This window comes from Nuphar pumila, chromosome 13 (assembly GCF_984573655.1).
Source record: "Nuphar pumila chromosome 13, dmNupPumi1.hap1.1, whole genome shotgun sequence".
NCBI classification, from domain to species: Eukaryota; Viridiplantae; Streptophyta; class Magnoliopsida; order Nymphaeales; family Nymphaeaceae; genus Nuphar; species Nuphar pumila.
The window spans coordinates 76,404,906-76,427,839 of NC_143261.1; the positions used below are offsets into that span (position 1 = coordinate 76,404,906).

At 43.0% G+C, this 22,934-nt stretch overlaps 1 pseudogene across 1 annotated transcript; it reads right to left on the reverse strand.

Annotated features, from left to right (window-relative positions):
• Positions 1-15,353: 15,353 nt before the first annotated feature.
• On the reverse strand, positions 15,354-19,106 carry LOC149818777 (putative LRR receptor-like serine/threonine-protein kinase At1g74360 pseudogene; annotated as a pseudogene). Its single transcript, XR_016427184.1, has one exon. The product of XR_016427184.1 is annotated as a putative LRR receptor-like serine/threonine-protein kinase At1g74360 pseudogene (transcript).
• Positions 19,107-22,934: the final 3,828 nt, after the last annotated feature.

Genomic DNA, 22,934 nt, shown 5'->3' on the forward strand with positions numbered 1-22,934 from the left:
CGACCAGGATATAGCTTCACCAACACTTGGTCCCCAACTTGGAACCCCGCGGGCCAACGATGCTTGTCCGCCCACTTCTTTATTCTCTTTGCCGCCTTGTCTAAGAATGCCTTCACAAACTCATTCTGCTCGTACCAGTCGCAAACAAACTGATAAGGGAAGGATGACCTTCCCTTTTCTTGTGCGGCAAGAGTGTGCGGGGTCAATGGCTGCTGCCCCGTGGCTATCTCAAACGGGTTGTAGCCTGAAGACTCGCTCTTCTGCAGATTGTAACAAAATTGTGCCACATCAAAGAGCTTCACCCAAAATTTTTGATTGGCACTAACAAAATGCCTAAGGTACTACTCAAGTATCCCATTGATACGCTCTGTTTGCTCATCTGTCTGCAGATGAAAGCTTGTTGAAAATAGCAAATCAGAGCCAAGTAGCCGGAATACTTCACGCCAGAACTTGCCCGTGAAGCGAGCATCGCGATAACTCACAATACTCTTTGGTATGCCTTAGTGCTTTACCACATGCTTTACGAAAAACTCTGTAGTCTTCTCTACAGGGCACTCCTTGGAAGCTGGGATGAAGGTGGCATACTTTGAGAAACGATTCACCACAACCAAAATAGAACTGAGGCCCTCTACCTCTGGCAGACTAACAATAAAGTCCAAGAAGATGCTATCCCAAGGACATTCTGGAATTGGTAGAGGCTCAAGGAGACTGGCAACCTTTTGGTTTGTCCCCTTATCTTGCTGGCAGATGAGGCATGTTCGCATACCCCTCAACGTCGTCTCTCATCTACGTCCAATAGTAGCCGCGCTCAAGGAGTGCTAAGGTCCGCTCTTGACCAGGATGGCCGGCTTATAGTGTATCATGGCACTCCTTAAGTAGTTCTCGGTGAAGGCTTTCCCACCACGGCACAAATATGTGTCCCCTTTTTTGTTACGAGGAGGCCATCCTGTATCCAAAATCGCTGAGTCTTCCTTGCCTGCGCCAGAGAAACAAGGTGTTGTGTGGTCGGATCTTGCTGCGTACCTTTGTGGATGCGGCTCAGCAATGCGCCCTCCAAGTGCACTTCAGAAGGCTCCACGCACGCAACTTCCAGTTCAGCCCTACGGCTCAGGGCATCCGCCACAACAATGGTCTTTCCAACCTTGTACTCCAATATCTCGTCTAGCTGCCTGCGCAGCTCCTTCAACTCAGCTGGCCCCATACGATATGGAACCATTGCGAGAGGCTTTGCTCCCGGGGTCAACTCAATCTTGTGGTCGACCTCACGTCTTGGTGGAAGACGCTTCGGCAATTCCGGAGGCATCACCCCCACCCCCCCCCCGAAACTCCTCCAATAGTGGGGCTAGGGTCGGCGGCACTGCTGCTTCTACATTCCCTTCTTCTGCACGCACTACAACTAAGAATGTATGTTTTCCATGCTTGACACCCTTTTTCGGTTGCATTACCTATAACACCAAAGACTTGCATTTCTGCGTAAGGCACTGCACTATGTGGGACAAGTCTGACCCCATGATCGTCAACGTGTTAAACTTTGGCAGCATCATAACATTCTGGATTCGCAAAAACTCTATACCCAAAATCACATTGAAATCGTCCAAGGGCACCACAGAGAAGTTGGTTTTGCCGACCCAACTCCCCACTTGAGTAGCCACATCTCTTGCTTCACCAATGATGGGCTTGGCCTCAGAGTTTACCGTCTTGATGGTTCTTTGCTTTGGCCTAGGCTTCAAGCCCAACCGTTATGCCTCTTCCCGTGAGACAAAGTTGTGTGTGGCCCCGAAGTCTATCATTGCTTAAGTAAACTTTCCATTCATAATGACTTCCAAGTACATAAGTTCCTTACTGACCTGCATGTTTTTAGCTGCGCAACTTCTTGCCGCGTTAATCGATCGCATGACCCCCATCCTTGGTTGCATCGCTTCAGTGTCACTGCATTCAGTATTGCTGCATTCTTCTTGTGCAGCATTGGCTTGTCTGTCATCCTTTACGAGGCGCTTTGGGCACTGTCTGGCGATATGTCTATCGCCACAGAACCTGCATGTCGCAACTGCACCCTTGTTGTTGTTGTTATGCTTTGTGAAGTTTTGTTTCTTCTCGAATTGATGGAGTGTCGATGTTTCACCTTTATCATTGCGCTGCTCATCCTTCTTGCCTCCATGGTCAGGCTTCTTTCTGACTTTAGTTGATGGGGTGAAAGGCTTGCGCTGAGTGTCAACTAAGCGCTCGACCGTCACATATGCATCTTTCAAAATATGGGGGTTGCTCCTTTTCACTTCAAACTGTGCCCATGGCTGAAGTCCCACAATGAACCAGTTGAGGATATCGTCTTCTGGCATGTTAGGTATCTTCAACATAAGCTTTTGGAACATTCTAACAAAGTCTTGCAATGAACCAGAGTGTTTGAGCTCATGAACCATTCGGTACGCCTGTCTCTGTGCATTTCTTAGCATGAAATAGTTGTGCAACTCCATTTTGAAGTCGTCAAAGGTGTTTATCACACATTGACCCCTCTCCATGTTGTTGCGCTTCCGGCTTCACCAAGCGATAGCATCTCCATCAAGTAAGGTCGTTGCAGCCTTAATCCTTAGATCTTCAAGGGTCACATTCTGGATATCCCAATAGTCTTCTACTTGAAACAAGAAGTTCTCAATAGCCTTGCTGTCACGAGAACCATTGAATTTTGTGGGTCTTGGCACATCAATCCTTGATGGCCTCTCACCATTTTTGCCATTTAGGGTCACCGTCTGCTGCAACGTACGGTTCTTCAACTGAAGCTCCCCTACTTCAGTCTACAAGTCGGTCATTGTAGTCGTCAATGAAGCGACCTGTCCCATTAGTAAGTTTATCTGCTCTTGCAGGCTTGCCACCACATCATTCAGTCCACTGAATGATTCACATGCGCTTGAAATCGCTTCCTCATGCGAAGTCACATCTTCTACCAGCTTGTTAATAGTTGCAACCAACTCTTCTTGGCCTCGAGGTGAACCCATCTCCTCAGCTTCGACAACTGCCTTGCTTTTGGTGATGCGCAAGTTTTGATAAGGCGCCACGATGTCTTTCTCACAAATCGCATCCTGTCGGCGTGTCTGTCGACACCGACTCCAGAGTCCCTTCCCCAGCATGAAAACGGGCTCTAGTACCACTTGTCACAGGCCTATTTCCTTCAATGGGCCAACACGGCGCGACGGTCCTTCCTCACTGCCGCAAGCCTACTTGTCAGCTCACTTGCCGATCGCGGAAGCTTGTAATCAGAGTGCATGAGAGCAAGAGAGAATAGAGGGAGAGAAATTGCAATCACAAGAAGCAATCACAATGAGGGTGAACAAAAAAAAGCTCAACGCATTTACTTTATTCATAATTTTGCCCGCAGGCTATTACAGTTGAAGTATACAGGTTGCCCCTTCGAGGTATTGATTCACCTGAACCGAACAGTTTACATTAGACTCAACAAAAGCAAAACAAACTCTAAGTGCAACTATACAATGTAAGTCGCAAGGGAACAATTAGAGTTATGAAAGATATAGTTATTGAGGGTTGAAGAAAAAAATATAGTAGTATGTGTATGAATGTTGAATAATTGGATGAATGAATGAGTGTATAAGTAGGTTTTATAGTCAATGAATGATCTAGTTCATAAATGAATGAATGTATCAACATTTTTTATATTCAATGATTATATAAACATTTTTTATATTCAATTAATATATAAATAGGTTCATGAATGAATCAAAGAATAAACGAATGCATGTATGAACAGGTTCATGATTGAGTGAATAAGCAATTTTCGTATTCAATAAATGTATAAGCATTATTGAATGTATAAGTAGGTTTGTAAATAAACGAATGAACATGTATATATTATTGAATTTATAAGTAAGTTCACGAATAAATAAATAAAAAGTATATATTATTGAATGTATAAGCAAGTTCATGAATGAATAGACATATAGTGTTGAATATATAAGCAGGTTCATCATGAATAAATTGATAACGATAAAAGAATAAAAAAAATAGCATCTTTACTAGCATAAAAAAATTTTACACTAGTAAAGATATTATTTTTTAATTAAAAATAAAAAAAAATCTCTTTATTAGCATCATATTAGTGGAAGTAAAGAGATTTTTATTGCTGCAAATTTAGTACCAATAAAGATAATGTTTGTTGGCCAGACCATTTTGCACTAGTAAAAGCTATACCGTAGGTCCTACTATGACGTACTTAATGACGTGCCACTAAATAGTTTTACTGGCCCTTTTTCTGTCTTTATGTATAGGTAACAAAAAAAATTTGTAGTGTAAGGGCACATTGTAGGTGTCATTTTTTTTGTTTTCCTTTAGTATGTATTGAATTAAGTTTTGCATCAGATGATCACAATTTTAATTAGAATTGGGCATTTTTTTTATTGGCCCATCTGAGGACGGGTCATTGATCTAGTAAATAATGATAAAGGCATCTATCAGATCGGATAAAAAAAACCAACGCTGTCGGTACAACCACCTTGCAGAACGATGGCACAAATCTTTGCAGGACCCACATTTCTTGTCACAGGAAGCAAGACAATCATGTTAAGCATGCAAAAAGAACATTATTATAATGTATAATAATAATCAAAGAGGCATGTATTTTGCAAAGTGCCGTTTTCTTTGTGATGCTTTGGACAGTTTCACTTTCCTCTGCTCTCACTGTCGATGCACGGATCATTCCTCATCAACTCATTATTTAACCTCACAGGCAAGCATATATGCCTATGGCCAATGTCAATCACAGACCTTTTTCAGGGAGTGCAAAGTGTGCAACAGTGCACTTAAATAACAGTGAAAAGTTCAGCAAACAAACTGTGGACTCACTTTTGTGTGATCAAAAGTCTAAACCCAGTTGTGCCGAAAAGGACGAATTGACCACCTTAAATTACAAATGGTTCCCTCAAGGACAATACAAGCATGTCTAGCAAGAGTAGTATAGGCATTTTCTCTAGGTTTGACTTGGGGCAATTCAGGACCAGCTGGGTCATTATTGTGGAATCTTGGACAAGGTTCATTGATCACACCCGCGGGCCATGGCCCACCCTGGTGCTGTCAGCCTCGGTCAAAAATGCTTGCTCTGGCAACTCTTCGATAGAACAGTTACACAAAATCTTTCATTTGGTCCAGTCTGTCCTTAGAAGATGAATGGGTCTGTGTCTTGATGGGTTGATTTGGTCCTATGCGAACTGGACCAAACCTACCTCCCAAACCATGTTGAGCTGAAATTTTGCAAACATTTGGGAGCGAAGTTTTATTTTTTCTTTTTTAGAGATGGTGGGTGGGGGAAGAGGAGAACGGGATACCTGTGCTAAATTAGCCTCTGTAAAGATATTTACAGGCGCTATGTTAGCGCGAGTAAAAGTGCTGCCGGTAATGTATTTACTGGTAAATGCATAGCCCTAGAAAAAGTGCTTTTACTGGCACTAAAATAGTGCTAGAAAAAAATATCCTTTTTTAGCGTTAAAAATGTGCCAAAAGAAATTCCCTCACCACCACCGCCTTCTCGACCACACCGGAGTCCCCAAGCTCATTTACTGGCGTACCAAGGAAGATGCACTATTAATGGCGCACCAGGGAAGATGCAGAAGGAAAAGCTGTTTTTCTTGTAGTGAGATCACCTAGGGGTGTCAATGGGTCGGGTTTTGTAACAAAGAAGGAAATCCAATTAAAATCCTGGTTGGACTTGAAGGATCCGAATAACATATGGAGATGGGTATGGTTTGTGAAATTTCATACCAAACCCATGAGTTCTGATTATGATCCACAAAATTTCAATATTAGAAAGATAAAAATTATTATTTTATCGGGTATGTCGGGGATTGGTTCATATAATCCTTATAAGATCCAACAAAAATGCATAAGACAGATCACCTTTACACCTATAGGGTCCAGGTATGGTGATAAATAAGAAGATCCGATTAAGACATGGAGCCGGGTATAGTTTATGAAATTTTATACCAGACCCAGGCCCGACCCCAATTCCAATTAAACCTAGCTAGGTTCGGTTCCGGATATGGTTTCTCTTATGATGGCTCTGATTAAACCTAGGTCTGTTTCCACCTGGGTCCTAACCAAACCCAACCCGTTGACACCCCTACACACGAGAATGAATTAGAGATTTCCCTGTGACAGCTTTTCACACATTCAGTGTATTCCTAGTGACGCAAGCTTGGCTAAGGTTCCAAGCTGCTAAGAAACAATAATTGAAACAAATAGAAAAAAGCCTTTAAGATAAAACTTGTGCTTTTTAAATATAGAATTTAGAATTAATGCTTAAGCCCCTCTATCAAAACTATTCAATTTTCTGTTGTAATAAAAGTATAAATAAATTGCGTTACTAATTTAAGATGGTACATTTCCATACCTAAGGAACAATCTTCTCATTTTTAAGAAGTGGACTTCTTATAAAGTTTTGGAAGGGAGAAATAAGCATGCATGCATACAGCTTTTTTTTTGTTCATGTCTCGGTTATATATACTTTTTTTTTTTTTGGGGATTGGCACGGGTTAGTTTTTTTCTTTTCTTTTTTGTTCCGGTTATAATATAGTCTTTTCTTTTCTTTTTAAAATATGTCAAAGCATCAAAGAATGACTTGAATTCTATAGTTCGTCTCAATTCCTATTAATTATCAGAATTACATCACATGGATCGTCCCCATCATGTGTAGAATTCCATGACCACCAACCCACCCATCGCCTTGAGTTTTCCTCCACCTCAAAGTTGGTAGGGATAGCAGTTGACTGAGGGAAAACAGGGACCCACCCCCGCCTAGTCCCGTTTGAACCGAGGATGGAGGACATGAAATGAGGATGGAGGTTAAAATCAAAACCAATTCAGGGATAGAGGCGGAGGCCGGGGCGGGGATGGACTTACGCTTTTCCCTGCCCCGCCCCGCCCCTGTCTCCAATCCTCGCCACACCCTTCTTTAGGGATGGCAGTAGACTGAGGGAAAACGGAACCTTGTCCCATCTCGCCCCGTTTACATCGAGGATGGAGGTTAAAAACAAGACCCATGTGGAGATGGAGAGCATGATTTTGAAACGGAGCAGGGGTGGAGACCTTGTTCTCGGTCCACTGCCATCCCTAAAAGTTGGTAGTATACATCTTTTATTTCATCAAACTGTGTCATATGTTTGTGGTATATGTAAATATACCACCACGGGGTCGTAGCCCTTATGGCCAGCGGGGTGGTTGTAAGGGTGCTGAGATAAAAACACCAGATTAAATCTGACTGGCAGCCCCAGAGGAGTTTGCGTAGTGAAATGGGCACCTAGGCAGGTGATCTAATTTCAAATCCCATGAGTGTCACTCCTTGTGCATGCCAATGCGTAACGACCCTGTGGGGTCAAGGCGTATAGGCTCACAAGAGTTCTATGCAGACAAGACAGTGACTGTAAGTACGACAGGCAAAGCCACTGCAGCTCGGTCTCTGATCTTGGGATGGTTTTTGTCATGTAAATCTCAAAAAAAAAAGTAGCTTTCAAGGTGGGTTATGTAACGAGGGCCCCTACTCGGGGGTTTTCTAGTTTCAGTGAGGTTCCCCTCGTCATCAAAAGATGTTTGTTATAAATATGAACATTTCTTTTGACTATATACAGTGGACTAATTAATTAGGAAACGCGCTTTTGCCCCATGTACAGATGTGAACACGTAATGGATGGCTGTAGGAAACGCGCTTCTGCCCCATGTGCAGATGTGAACACGTAACGGATCAAAGCAGGTTATAGGTTCCCCCCCCCCCCCCCCGAACAGGGCAGTTAGCTACATCTCATGATCAGGGGTCCCAAAGAGCACCACGTATGTAAGCATGTGCGTCTCGTATCCCCATGTTTGTCAGCATTAATTAGCGTTGGAGTTTGATAAGATTGCAAAGACTTAAGTACCCTCTCCTCCATTGGTGCAAAAAAAAATGACGGTTCTTGAAAAGGAGTGGTTGTAAAGACTTAAGTGCCTGATTCAGAGTTTTTACCCTTACAGGAGGAGGGTCTGGGGGCTCCTCCCAGCGTGGGTATTATCATTCAACTAAATGAGTTGTAGATCCTGATTCAGAGTTTTTACTCTTACAAGAGAGGGGTAAAACCTCATCTCACTCTCTCTCCCTTCTCTCTCTACTTCTGTGCACATCCAACAAACGATCCAACATTTCTCCATCAAACACCGACTGACCTGCACACTAACTGTAGCATCGTTCAACTTGATGAGTTGTGGAACCTGATTTAGAGTTTTTGCCCTTACAGGAGGGGGGTTTGGGGGCTCCTCCCAGCGTAGGTAGCATCATTCAACTTGAAGAGTTGTGGAGTCAGATTCAAAGTTTTTATCCATTCATATTTTAAGCCATTAGATCTCATTTTTGAACATCCACGCATGTGCAGTTTGCTTTCATCATGTTCAGTTGCTTTCTAGATTATACTTTGAATTCTTGTGCATTTTAGATCTATCGATTTGTATGTAACCAGAGCTCATTTTAAATTGAATCTAATTTGTTCATACCAAATTTCAGCGATTTCTATGGTGTTTTCGTACCAGTTTCGGGTCAAAAACCATAACCCTATCACCCTGTGTCATTTTAACGGCTCAGATTTTGATCCATTTTGTTTGAATTTAATTTTCCTAATGGAAGATCATTTTTCAATTCTGTAAAACGGGTTCTCTTCGTTTATGTGTCTAGTTTATCCCTGTAAATTTTCAGAATTTTTCATGGTCAATTACTATTTTATTTTGATTAAATACCAGAACCTTGTATCCAGATTTTATAAATGTTCTGATTTTGGCCCCCATATCATGACTATTGTAGCACTTCTTCAACAAATCGTTATTTGATTGGCAATATTCTTCAGCAAATTATTGTTATGATTTTTTTGAGTCTCTAATGAGTCTCTACTATGATTTGTAGTATTTTTGGGTCTCCAACGAGCCTCACAATGATTTATAGTGTTGTTCGATCTTTTAATTATGATTTATAGTGCTTTGGGGTCTCCAACGAGCCCCACAACGATTTGTAGTATTTTTCGGTCTTTTAACTATGATTTATAGTGTTTTCGGGTCTCTAACGAGACCCACAGTGATTTATAGTGTTGTTGGACCTCGCTATAGCGATTTGTAGTGTTTCTCGCTAAACACTACAGCGATTTGTGATACAAATCGCTATCCGAATCAGGACCAACTTGTCAGGGTCATATCTCCCTAACCAGAGATCGGATTTCAAATCCGTAAAAAGTGGTGTCTTTGTTATGAAGTCTAGTTTATTTTTGTAAATTTTCAGAGATTTCTATGGTCATTTGATACCCCATTTGGATCTAAAACCATACCCCTATCAGTCTGTCTTATTTGAGTGACATAGGTTTTTATTTCATTTTGTAAGAGTCATATCTCCCCAACGGAAGATCATTTTTCAAATCCGTAAAAAGGGTTTTATTCCTCTATGTGTCTAGTTTATATCTGGAAAGTTTTATAACTTTTTATGCTCATTTGATATTTCGAACCTGTTAAAAACCGAGACATGTTATAAAATATTATAAAACTTAAAAAGTTTGAAACTTCCCCTATGTGTCTCGATTTTTAACAGGTTTGAAATATCAAATGAACATAAAAAGTTATAAAACTTTCCAGATATAAACTAGACACATAGAGGAAGAAAACCCTTTTTACAGATTTGGAAAATAATCTTCCGTTGGGGAGATATGACTCTTACAAAATGAAATAAAAACCTATGTCAATCAAATAAGATAGACTGATAGGGGTCTGGTTTTAGATCCAAATGTGGTATCAAATGACCATAGAAATCGCTGAAAATTTACAGGAATAAACTAGACTTCATAACGAAGACACCACTTTTTACGGATTTGAAATCCGATCTCTGGTTAGGGAGATATGACCCTGACAAGTTGGTCCTGATTCGGATAGCGATTTGTATCACAAATCGCTGCAGTGTTTAGCGATTTGTAGTGTTTCTCGCTAAACAGTACAGCGATTTGTGATACAAATCGCTATCCGAATCAGGACCAACTTGTCAGGGTCATATCTCCCTAACCAAAGAACGGATTTCAAATCCGTAAAAAGTGGTATCTTCGTTATGAAGTCTAGTTTATTCCTGTAAATTTTCAGCGATTTCTATGGTCATTTGATACCCCATTTGGATCTAAAACCAGACCCCTATCAGTCTGTCTTATTTGAGTGACATAGGTTTTTATTTCATTTTGTAAGAGTCATATCTCCCCAACGGAAGATCATTTTCCAAATCCGTAAAAAGGGTTTTCTTTCTCTATATGTCTAGTTTATATCTGGAAAGTTTTATAACTTTTTATGCTCATTTGATATTTCAAACCTGTTAAAAATCGAGACACATAGAGGAAGTTTCAAACTTTTTAAGTTTTATAACATTTTATAACATGTCTCGGTTTTTAACAGGTTCGAAATATCAAATGAGCATAAAAAGTTATAAAACTTTCCAGATATAAACTAGACACATAGAGAAAGAAAAACTCTTTTTACGGATTTGGAAAATGATCTTCCGTTGGGGAGATATGACTCTTACAAAATGAAATAAAAACCTATGTCACTCAAATAAGACAGACTGATAGGGGTATGGTTTTAGATCCAAATGGGGTATCAAATGACCATAGAAATCTCTGAAAATTTACAAAAATAAACTAGACTTCATAACAAAGACACCACTTTTTACGGATTTGAAATCCGATCTCTGGTTAGGGAGATATGACCCTGACAAGTTGGTCCTGATTCGGATAGCGATTTGTATCACAAATCGCTGTAGTGTTTAGCGAGAAACACTACAAATCGCTATAGCGAGGTCCAACAACACTATAAATCACTGTGGGTCTCGTTAGAGACCCGAAAACACTATAAATCATAGTTAAAAGACCGAAAAATACTACAAATCGTTGTGGGGCTCGTTGGAAACCCCAAAGCACTATAAATCATAGTTAAAAGATCGAACAACACTATAAATCATTGTGAGGCTCGTTGGAGACCCAAAAATACTACAAATCATAGTAGAGACTCATTAGAGACTCAAAAAAATCATAACAATAATTTGCTGAAGAATATTGTCAATCAAATAACGATTTGTTGAAGAAGTGCTACAATAGTCATGATATGGGGGCCAAAATCAGAACATTTATAAAATCTGGATACAAGGTTCTGGTATTTAATCAAAATAAAATAGTAATTGACCATGAAAAATTCTGAAAATTTACAGGGATAAACTAGACACATAAACGAAGAGAACCCGTTTTACAGAATTGAAAAATGATCTTCCATTAGGAAAATTAAATTCAAACAAAATGGATCAAAATCTGAGCCATTAAAATGACACAGGGTGACAGGGTTATGGTTTTTGACCCGAAACTGGTACGAAAACACCATAGAAATCGCTGAAATTTAATATGAACAAACTAGATTCAATTGAAAAACAACCCTTTTTATGGATCGGAAAGATCATCTCTGGTTAGGGAGAAATCACTTCCGCAAGTTTGTCCTGATTCTGCTAAAATCCTGACTGTGCAAAATAACAGGTTTTGAATCTCGATTTTTAAAGTAGGTCAAACAAACTCAGAATGATCTGATTTTTGGTGGAGAGCATGAAGACATATACATGAAGTTGCAGTAAAAAATTCAAGTTAAAATGAGCTCTGGTTACATACAAATCGATAGATCTAAATTGCACAAGAATTCAAAGTATAATCTAGAAAGCAACTGAACATGATGAAAGCAAACTGCACATGCGTGGATGTTCAAACATGAGATCTAATGCATTAAAATATGAATGGATAAAAACTTTGAATCAGACTCCACAACTCTTCAAGTTGAATGATGCTACCCACGTTGGGAGGAGCCCCCAGACCCCTCTCCTATAAGGGTAAAAACTCTGAATCAGGATCTACAACTCATTTAGTTGAATGATGCTACCCACGCTGGGATGAACCCCCAGACCTCCCTCCTGTAAGAGCAAAAACTCTAAATCAGGCACATAAGTAGAGAGAGAAGGGAGAGAGAGTGAGAGGGTTGGTGTTCATGGCCTTCTCCAGGAGGAACCCTTTACCTCCCTTGATTTCTTCTCTAGAGAGAGAGAGAGGGTTTTACAGTGTTTTACGAAGAAGGAAGAAGAAGAAGATGACAATGGAGCAATGTAGGATCGTCTGTTGGATGTGCACAGAAGTAGAAAGAGAAGAGAGAGAGTGAGAGGGTTGATGTTCATGGCCTTCTCCAGGAAGAACTCTTTGTTTCCCTTGATTTCTTCTCTAGAGAGAGAGAGGGTTTTACAGTGTTTTACGAAGAAAGAAGAAGAAGACATGTTTGTCCTTTTTTTGAACAGAAAAAGAAGAAGACTTTGAAGAGTCAACATCATCCTCGACTTTCTGGATGGAGGACATGTTTGTCCTTTTTTTGAACTGTTTGTTTTTTCTTTTTTGAATGAAGGGCATTTTTGTCATTTTCTCAAACCATCACTTTATGAGAAGAATAGCAAGAAAGGGTACTTAAGTCTTTGCAACAACACCAGAGTCCGATGCAAAGTTATGTCAACATACACGGGAATACGAGCCCCATGTGCTTGTATACGTGGTGCTCATTCAAAGCCCCGAACACAAACGTGGGATTCAGTGAATCATCGGGGGCGAACATACACCACCCTCTCGTAACGGATGGCTGTGATGCCTTTAGTTGTTGAGAGAGTGGCGTTAATAGTTAATTATAATACTGGTTTTTTTCAACACCTCCAAAAGAAAGAGCGACTTGGCCAATTATACTTCCAAGAAATTGCACTTACTTTGTAAGAAAAAGTATGGGAACGCGGAAGACTTGTGATTAGCTTATTATGTGATGGGATCATGTGCAATGTCATTGCACCTGATTGTCCCTCTCATTATATGGGAACGTGGAAGACTTGTGATTAGCTTTGTCTGCTCTTATTATAAGACTAGAGGTCAGTTGTGATCATCATGCAGCTCCATTACTGCTGACCATCCATCTCCATTTCCATCTCATCATTTCTCGAGATAGACGATGTACCCATCTCCAGAAATTCCAAGATGAATGGTTGTCAGGCAGGTTGCTGCATGCCCACCATGTCGCATGCTGCATATAATGTGAATTTAAAAAGCCACTGGCTTGCATTGGCCAGCAGGGGCCAACCCATTTGAGAGCAGGCCTTGGCTGGGTTTTTGAATCCTGGCATGGTGTGAATTCAGAACTGGGTTAGGCTGGGCTTACCAATGGTTTGAACTTTGCAAAACAGTAATAAGTGCGCTGGCTGCCTGTGGCCTGGCTTGGAGTGGATTATTGAATCCTGACAAGCACTTGACTTGAACAGTCCTTGGCTCATTAACTGGCCAGATGGACCGGACCATTGCCGAACCCTATTTGAATGAATATAGGGTTCACAAGGATGGCTTTGGTTCATGTCTTCAAATTCAGTGGTTCTATGATCAAGGAGGAAATGGGAACGGGGATACCTTTGGTAGGCATTCACAACTGGCTGAGGATAGAATTCTATGAGAGAGAGAGAGAGAGCCTAAAAGAGGATCAACATTATCACTCATAAAGATCAATAAAATGTTGAACCCATGAACCCAACAAAAATAAAAAAACAAAACTAAAATTTAGAAAAACAAAAGCAAAAGAAAAAGAAAAAGAAACTACAGCCAGCTAGCAACAAACAACAAAGCCAAGCTCAACCAGGATGTTTCTTTTTCTATGAGAGAGAGAGAGATGTTTCTTTTTCTTTTTCTTTTTTTTAATACCGTGGTAAACTTTCTTGTGTGTGGGTAAATAAGTTGAGGGACAAAGAGATTTTTGTTTTTTAACTATGATAAACTTTCTTGTATTGGTAAATAAGGGATGTTAGCAATTGTTCTTGTTCCTTTGTGTGTGTATGTGTGTGTGTGTGAGTGAGAAGGGGGGGGGGGGGAGTTTCTAACAATATAATTAAGGCTGAATAAGACCCCCTGGTTGTTTTCTAGAAACTTCATACTTTTTAAGGTTTAGGTGATATGTGAGAACGTTGCCTTGTACAAAGCATTTTTTTTTGTGGCCTCTATCCACTGCATGTCGTCTACTTATTGTGTTATGCACAAATTTTAGATCTTTAGAGGGTACTTTTATTTGTCTGAATTTTATCATGTGCTTTAATGACATTTTTTTGTTATTTAGTGACGTCTCTTTCTTCTTTTATCATGATGCATTCGAGAGCATATATGTCTTTTTTCTTTTTTTTCTCCTAATTGCTTGGTATTTTTTAAGGTTTAGGTGATACATGTGTTGGTTGCTTGGATGGTGAGAAAACGAGAAAGAGTGATTGTAGCGATGTTTTGTATAAAGAGGAAGGCAATCTCAACCACCAATTTGAGGACCTAAGCTAGCCAACCCTATCCAGGATAAATCGGCTTCTTATTTTCTTTTCTTTTCATTTTGCCCTTGAAATGCACCATCTCAAAAGAGAGACCAAATGGCCTCTAAATCTCGATAAGCACAAATATGTGCATGTTCTGCCCCTAACTAGCTTTCTAAGGACGGCAATTGGGAACGTCCCCCCAATCACTAATTTTTTCAATCCTCCTAGATCAAATATCATCGTTGGCCATTTCTTCTAGTTGTTATGGCAACTTCTTTCTCTCTGCATAGTTTGATATCTTTTAAGTCGAGGAAGCAGGTAGTGATGTTCTTGTGTTGGCTTCGTTCCTTCTTTAGACGTACTCATCACACCAAATGCAATTATGGCATTCATATCTTCATATTGTATCTATCAACACGTGTATCACGCTCTTCTAACTGCGAACAATTTATTGTGATAGGGTTATGTGCTTGTTTCACTTCTGTCTCGCTCGACATTCCATCATAGTTCGAATAAAGTTCTACGCATCTCAAGTAATTAACAAGGCAGTCTTGTCGAAGTGCCGATAAGTGGGTTTATCTAATGAAAAAAGGTTGGGTTCATTATATTCCACTAAATGATCTGGATCGGATCATAGAGAGTACATAGTTTCAAGCTTCCCAAGGGAGCTTCATGAAAAGTAATGTTTTTAGAAGCTTCTAGTAACTATTGAATGACATTTTCCGTCTTTTTCCTTGTTTTTTTTAGTATATAATCCAAGCTTCCAAGGGATCCTGTTGAAAATAATGTTTTTAAAAGCCTTGAGTAACTATTGAACTGCATTTTCCTTCTCCTTTTTCAAAAAAAAAAGAAAAAAAGAAAAGACTACATACTTTTTACGTTAACTCGGAACTTGAAATAAATATTATAATTCTAAGCTTCCCAAGGAAGCTTCATGAAAGATGAATGTTTTTAGAAGCTTCCAGCAAGTATATAACCGTACTTTCCTTGTGCAAAGAATCAATGAATCTTTTTATTAATAATTAGCAAAAAAAAAATTACAAAGAAATGTAAACCAATCAATTAGGCTACAAGGTCAATATTCTCGGTCTGAGGAGGAGAAGGTGGGAGGCCATACTATCAAGTGGACGGTGATACCTTCTTTTGCTTCTCCCATCTCCCCCACTCATTTTTTTCAAATAACCCTTTAGGAGAGGCTACGATCCAATCTCCCGTTGCCCACCACAAATCCGTCCATAACCTTTACCTTGACCAAGAACTGTTGGGTGTTTCGGTAAATATGTTTTTTAGCAGCAAAGGTGTAGTGTATAACCACCGGATCATGTATATATACACAAACGGAACGGAAGGAAACGACCGTCATCGAGAAGGTGGGGTTGGTGATCCGGGTCCATCCCTTATCTCCACCAGCAACGACAGCACCTCATTCATGTCCGGCCTCCTCTGTGGGATCTCAGCCGTACACCACAGCGCCACCTCCAGCATCCTGGCCATTCGATCGACACCCACTCCCTTCAAGGCGGGGTCCACAGCCTTCCTAAACCCCATGGACCCAGCCTCCAGCCCCTTCACCCACTCCACCAGACAGGTCCCTTCCCCTTCTGCTCCAATGGCATTCCGCCCCGTCACCAGCTCCATCACCAGGACCCCATAGCTGTACACGTCACCTCTCGTGGTGGCCCGCCACGTCTGCCCGTACTCCGGCGCGACGTACCCGACCGATCCGGCGATCACGGTGCTGACGTGGCTGTCACCCGGACCCACCACCCTGGCGAGCCCGAAGTCCGTGACCCGCGCCCTCCCCGCCGCGTCCAGCAGCACGTTGCTAGCCTTGACGTCGCGGTGCACCACCGCAGGGTAGCACTCGTGGTGGAGGTAGACCAGCGCCCTCGCCACCCCCTCCGCCACCTCCACCCGGCGGCGCCACCCTCCGAGCCGCTTCTCCGCTACCGCCTCCTCCAGGCTCCCTCCCGGGATGAACTCGTAGACGAGGAGCTTCTCTGGGCCGAAGAGGCACCACCCGTAGAGCGCCACCAGGTTCGGGTGGCTCCACCCCATCCCGCCGCCGCTCAGCACCTCCATCTCCGCCCGGAATTCCTTCTCCGCTTCCAGGCCCTCCCTCAACAGCTTCTTCACCGCCACTTCCCTCCCGTCCGGGAGCGTCCCCCTGTACACCGTACCGAACCCTCCGCTTCCGACGATCCTCCTCTCGGAGAAGTTTCCCGTCGCCGTGAGGATGTCCGTGTAGGTGAACGCCGTCTTGTCCAGCCGGAAGACCTTCACCGGATCGGAGTACTCCGTCGGGGGAGACCACGACGACGACGAAGACGAGCATCCCGGCGAGTCGTGCGCCGTCTTCTTGCTCGCCAGCGCCATCTCGGCTGCGGGGACGTCCGGCGGGCCGACTACGTGGCAGAAGACGAGTGAGAGGATGACGGAGAGGATGAGGCTCAGGCTGAGAGCCGCGAAGATGAGAGAGACGATCGCTGCCCTTGGAAGCTTAGGCAGCCTGCGGTGGCCCAGCGGCCGCGGCGCGATGGGGACCGGCGAGGTGGAGGCGCAGCCGGAGGAGTTGAGGCGGGAGGCGACGCAGAGGAGGGGGTCGCCGAGGAAGGAGTCCTCGTTGAAGGTGCCGAGCTGCCCCGCCGTTGTGACCGTGCCGTTGAGGAGCGGGTTGAACGAGACGTTCAGCTTGTTCAGCTCGCTGAGACGGGAAAGGGCGGCCGAAGGAAACTCGCGGGAGAAGTTATTGGATGATAGGTCCAGGCTCTGCAGGCACATGAGGTCGCCCAGCTCGTCCGGGATCCTGCCGGAGATGAAGTTGTTCGTGACGTTGAGTACCTGCAGCGGGATCCTCCCGATCTCCGGCGGGAGAGCGCCGGAGAAGGTGTTGTAGCCCAGATTGATGAGGCTAAACCGCTTCATCTCCCCAAGAGAGGCAGGAATCTTCCCGGAGAAATTGTTCCCGGTGAGCTGCAGGTAGCCGGAGATCGCGAAGTTCCTGTTGACTTTGTCGCCGTTCCTCTCGCATATCGGGAAGAGCGCCTGGCCTACGAGAACGCTGTCCCAGATCCCTCGACAACTCTTCCGATTGAGAAGAGCGTAGACGAAGCTGAACGGAGGATACGTCGCCGGAATCCACCGCTTCATTACGAGGCACTCGCCGGAACCGAGGGGATCGACGAGTTTCAGCTGGTTAAAGGCGAAAGTCGGGTACGGGTTGCTTCCGATTCTGGAGATCTCGGCGGGGAGTGTGCCGGAGAGCGTATTGTCGGCGAGGTTCAGCCACAGCAGGCTGCTGCAGTTACCAATCTCCCGCGGGATCTCCCCGGACAGCGAGTTCTCGGCGAGCATTAGCCAGAGGAGCGACGTCAATTTCCCGATCTCCGGCGGGATCCTTCCGGTGAGATGGTTGTAGGAGATATCGAGGGATTGGAGGCCCGTGAAGTTGCCGAACTCCGGCGGAATGCTGCCGGAGAAAGAATTGTTGGCGAGGATGAGGTACTTCATGCCGGAGACTTGGGCGAACTGGACGGGAAGCTGTCCGGAGAATCGGTTGAAGCTGAGGTCTAGGCGAGTCAAGTTCGGGATCTTCAGAATGCCGGACGAGATGATCCCTCCCGTGTAAAAGTTCCCGTGGAGTTCTAGCGACCGGATCTGACGGAACTCGCCGATCGTCTTCTGGATATCTCCGGTGAAATTGTTCCTGCTGAGGTCGAGGAACGACAATTGCGAGCAATTCACCAGGCTCAGAGGTATATCCGGATCGAAGGTGTTGTTTCCCAAGACGAGCTCCTTGAGCTCCTTCAGAGTTTCGATCTCCGTCGGTATCTTCCCGGCAAGCTGGTTTCCCCACAGATTCAGCACATGCAAACCACGGCATCTCGCGATCTCCGGCGGGATCGTCCCCCCGATAGCGTTCTCCGACAGGTCCAGCACCACGAGCTCGCATCCCCCGGCGAATATCTCCGGAGAGAAGACGCCGGAGATGTTGTTCTCCGAGAGGGAGAACCACCTGAGCCGGGCGAACCCCCGCCACAGCGGCCCCGTGAACCAGTTCGAGCTGAGGTCTAGCCAACGGAGATTGACGCACCCGTCGAAGCTGCCAACGATGTTGCCGGAGAACATGTTCCCCGAGAGTTTCACCGTGGCGAGGTTGCTGCAGTTCTTCGGGAAGGTGGCCCCAATCCCTCCCCCGAGTCGGTTTACCGTGACGTCGAGCGTCTCGAGGTTCACAAGCCCGGAGACGTCTAGCTCCCCCTCGAGGATGTTGTAGGAGAGGTTGAGGTGGCGGAGGCTGGCGCACCGACCGAGGCCGGCTGGAATCCGGCCGCGGAAGGCGTTTCGGGAGAGGTCGAGGGAGGCGAGCGCAGTGAAGGAGGAGAAGTTCGGGTAGAGCCCGCCCTGAGCCATGGAATTAGAGAGGTCGATCCCGGTGACCCTGTCATTCGCGCACGTGATCCCAGTCCAATTACACGGCGACACGTCGTCCTCCCTCCACGCCTCGTACCTCCCGCGGTTCACGGTGTTGTTTAGTCTCAGAAACCTCCTGAGCTCGATGAGGGCCTCCTTATCCGACTGGAGAGACTTCCCATCGACGCTCCCCAGGAGGGCGAGGGCGAGGACGAAGAGAACGACTCTTCGCCGGAGAGTCGGCCGGAATTCTGTCATCGTCGTGTTAGATTTCTCCTCCTTCTGATGTCATTCGAAGACTTTGAACTTCGATTGAGCCGTGCCCGCCGCGTTGGAAAGCCAGTCTCTTTTTTTTTTTAAGTATAAACAGCACAAAGCATATACAAGTTAGGGAGCAACAAAAGAAAGCAGTCGCTTAGTCGCTGATTTTCTTCTCTCTGGTTTCTTGGGTCCCAATTAAGCTCATCTTCTACATGGATTTTGCTTGAATCTTCTCCATTCAAGTTTTTCAACTCATTTGCCGTCCCGTCTTTGGGGTAGCGTTTGAATCGGACAGATAGCACAGAGCCTCCATTTTTGACCTCACCCCCGTTTATATTTTCAACCTTCTTCTAGACTTGTTGTTTGACTGGAAAGGCAACAAGCACGCGTGCGCTAGGGTGGACGTCAACGGGTCGGTTATCCCCCTGCCCAACCCGATTGGATATGGATCCTCACCTAGACATGAAATTCCTGGGTTAGGTTAGGTTAGGTTAGGTTAGGTTAGGTTAGGTAGGTAGGTTGGTTGCTCTCTCAAGTTCTAACATGCCCACTTCTGAGCCCTTGTTGCTGTGAAACCTCAACAGTAAGTGATACTTGTTAAGCAGGACTTGTTTTAGCCGACAGCTATTTGAGATAAGGAAACCTTTTTTCATGTATACACGGGCGTACCAACTACTAGGGATGGCAGTGGACCGGGAGACAACGGGCCCCGCCCCTGTTTGGACCAGGGATGAAGGTCATGAAACGGGGATGAAGGTTAAAATCTATCCATGTGCGAGGATGGAGGTGGGGATGGACTTACACTTTCCCCCACCCCATTTCCGTCACAATCCCCGCCTTGCCATGGACAGGAGCTACCGGCACGACGATAGTATAAGTATGGTAGGATGAGCCAGGTCTTCATGTTGGGTGCGATTTATTCGAGTTATAAAATTCAAAAACAAAAAAAAAACATATGTATATATGTAGCCTTCAAAACCCAATTAAACCCTCATATTCTTTAATTTCAATATATTTCTTATTTGATTCAAATTAAATCCCATATATCCTTAAATTGGTGAATCACATTATTGAGATGTGCGTACTATTATTGTCTTTTATCATAAAACACAAAAACCCATCCTTTTAATTTCTCCTCAACTTTAGAATCAGATCTGAAGCTGGCGGGACCCACATCCAATGCAAACAAGATTCTGACGTGGCCCTAATCACATCATCCATCCTTGTCCCATCTCTAAACGAGACAAAAAGAGGGTTATATTTTGCACCATCTTCATCTAAAAAGATTGATGGTCCACATCTGATCCTTGATGTCCACGTGTCAGACGTTTGGTTTGATGATCGCAATAAAAGAACCAGTTTGGTGTCTTTTAAAAAACAATCTCAAAAATTAGTTTCGGCCTCGCGAACCTTTTTATTTTTTTTTAAATTCGAGAATTCAGAACAGAAGGGTCTGTGGATATTTTAATAATGGCTTTCTGTTCTTTTCGAACGATTTACGTTTCATTTTCAATACCTGAACTTTTGACGTAATTGGCGGTGGATCAATATTATTCGTTACTCCACAAAGCAATATATAATTCAACAAATTAAACTTGACATAAATAATAAAAATCTTGTAAATTAAAGCAGAATTTACTCTTTGAAAAAAGTTGCACAAGACACACACATATATATATATATATATATATATATATATATATATATATATATATATATATATATATATATATATATAGAGAGAGAGAGAGAGATCAATGAATCATATTTTATCGGATATCCAACTGAATCCGATTCTGTTTAGTTGGTTTTGGTAAATCAAAACCATATCCAATTATAATCAGATGTGGGTATATAGTTTTGAATTTTTACTATTGAATCCAATGAATATCCAGATTTGATAGAAATTTGAATCCATTTATATGAAAAAAAAGAAAGAAAGAAAAAGGATTTGGTTGAGGTTTACATTGCTAAGATCAAATTCAAATTGGAAACCACATTTCAACTGGAATTCGAACAATTTATGTTTTACCAGATTAAGCTTTACTCATCATGTTTGATCATTGTGTACCATGTGTATGTTTTTATGCGTCATTGAAGGTTATGGGGCATAGACTGTTAGACAGACGGTCTAGGTTCAAATCCCATGAGCGTCACCCCCCTCATAGGCCAATGATTATTAGTTGACTTAGTCAACAATAACTTGGCTTGGTTAATTAAATTTATTTGCAATCCTCATCCAGGTTTTTCTTTTGTGGCCGCGTACGGTGAGGGGTCCGTTTCGTGCACGTCTATTCACACGTGGGCAGTGCACACGTGGGGTATGTTTGACGTGGACCACAAATCCCGTTTGGTTGGCTTTTTGCGTAAGTTGGAACCGCGGTCGTAATCATTCAAGGGAAGGGAGAGTACTTTTACTAAAATAGCCTTGTATTTTTCTCTATTCCCGTTTTAAACAACCCGCATTTGAGCGCCTGCAACTGCCAAGAGGAGTTTTTCGTCATAAAAGAGGTTAGTTCCTTCCAAACGCTTTTTTCAACCAAAACGAGTTTCAGAAGTTTTTGATTCAAAGTTTGATTTTCAGAACCATCTCATCCTAATGAGAACTAGGTTGGCAGCCCTGGGAAGGTCATACATTCAATCCTTGCCATCCAATCAATGGTTTAAATGGTCTGCTGGATGGCTAGGATTGAATGTATGATCATATTTTAAATTAAATGATGGGATTCGTGTCAGGTTAAAACAATCATTTCACAGTGTCCACGGGTCGAGTCAAGAGATCTCAAGTACGACACTGTGAATCAAGAAATTCAGCTGAGTCATGAGTCCGGGGAGGAAAATGAATCTCCGTGTGAAACGGTGGTTCATGTTATATCCTAAAAATGTTTTTCAGAAAAATTTTATTTAAAATATCAGGTTTTATTACATTGTTTTTTTATATTTTTAATTTTTGTATTTATTAGTTTTGTTATAATTTTAATTTTTATACTTTCTCTATCTTTTCTTAAAAGATTTTCTTTTGTTCATTGATCTTGAGATTTGTGATATTCGGGAACACTGTGAAACTAGGGTTACTCGATTCTCTAGTTTCATTTGGTAAAAATAAAACTATTCAACCAAGTTTCACGAAGGTAAGGCCAATTAACCGGACGGGGGGCCTCCGCTTGTCTGGTAGGAGCAGCTAGTGTAAGTCACCTTGTGTTTGGGACGTTGCAGGTTCAAAACCCAATGGTATAGTTGTATAACTGGTAGAGGTCTTCCTAACCGTAACTTGGGTTCACCTGGCTCGGTGGGTTGGATTAAGGCGGTCAAGCTTACCAACGTGGAGCTCCGCTTGTCTGGCAGAGCAGTTAGTGCAAATCACCTTGTGTTGAGGATGTTGTAAGTTCAAATCCCAATGGTATAATTGTATTACGGGTAAGGTCTGCCCATGTCCAAAAGGAAAAAAAAAAAGGGGTTATCTTAAAGAGTTTTATACTGTGGACACCAAAATAAGGTCATTGTAACCCAAAATATGCGAACCATAACAGTCGTTTATCCTCGAAACTTAAAAAAATAAAATAAGACCCATTAATTTCAGTGGAAAATGACCCATTTTTTATGAAAATCATTCTTTTCCCAACATAAGAAAAAAAACAAATGTATGTGGATCCTAGGGAAGTGATTTTTTCCTATGGTAATTATTAATTCCACTTAGTATGTGCATTTTTGGAGACTGTGCTTTTCATACGAAGGTTCAGGTTCGGCTATAAAAATAACTAGTCTCTTAGGGGTTTCTGTTTGCTTCACTGGACAAACGCAGCCTAGACATGCCAGGTGGCATTTGTCCAGGACCAGTGAATTGCATTGCACCCCAGGGGTGCGACACTGGTTACAACCAACCCATTGG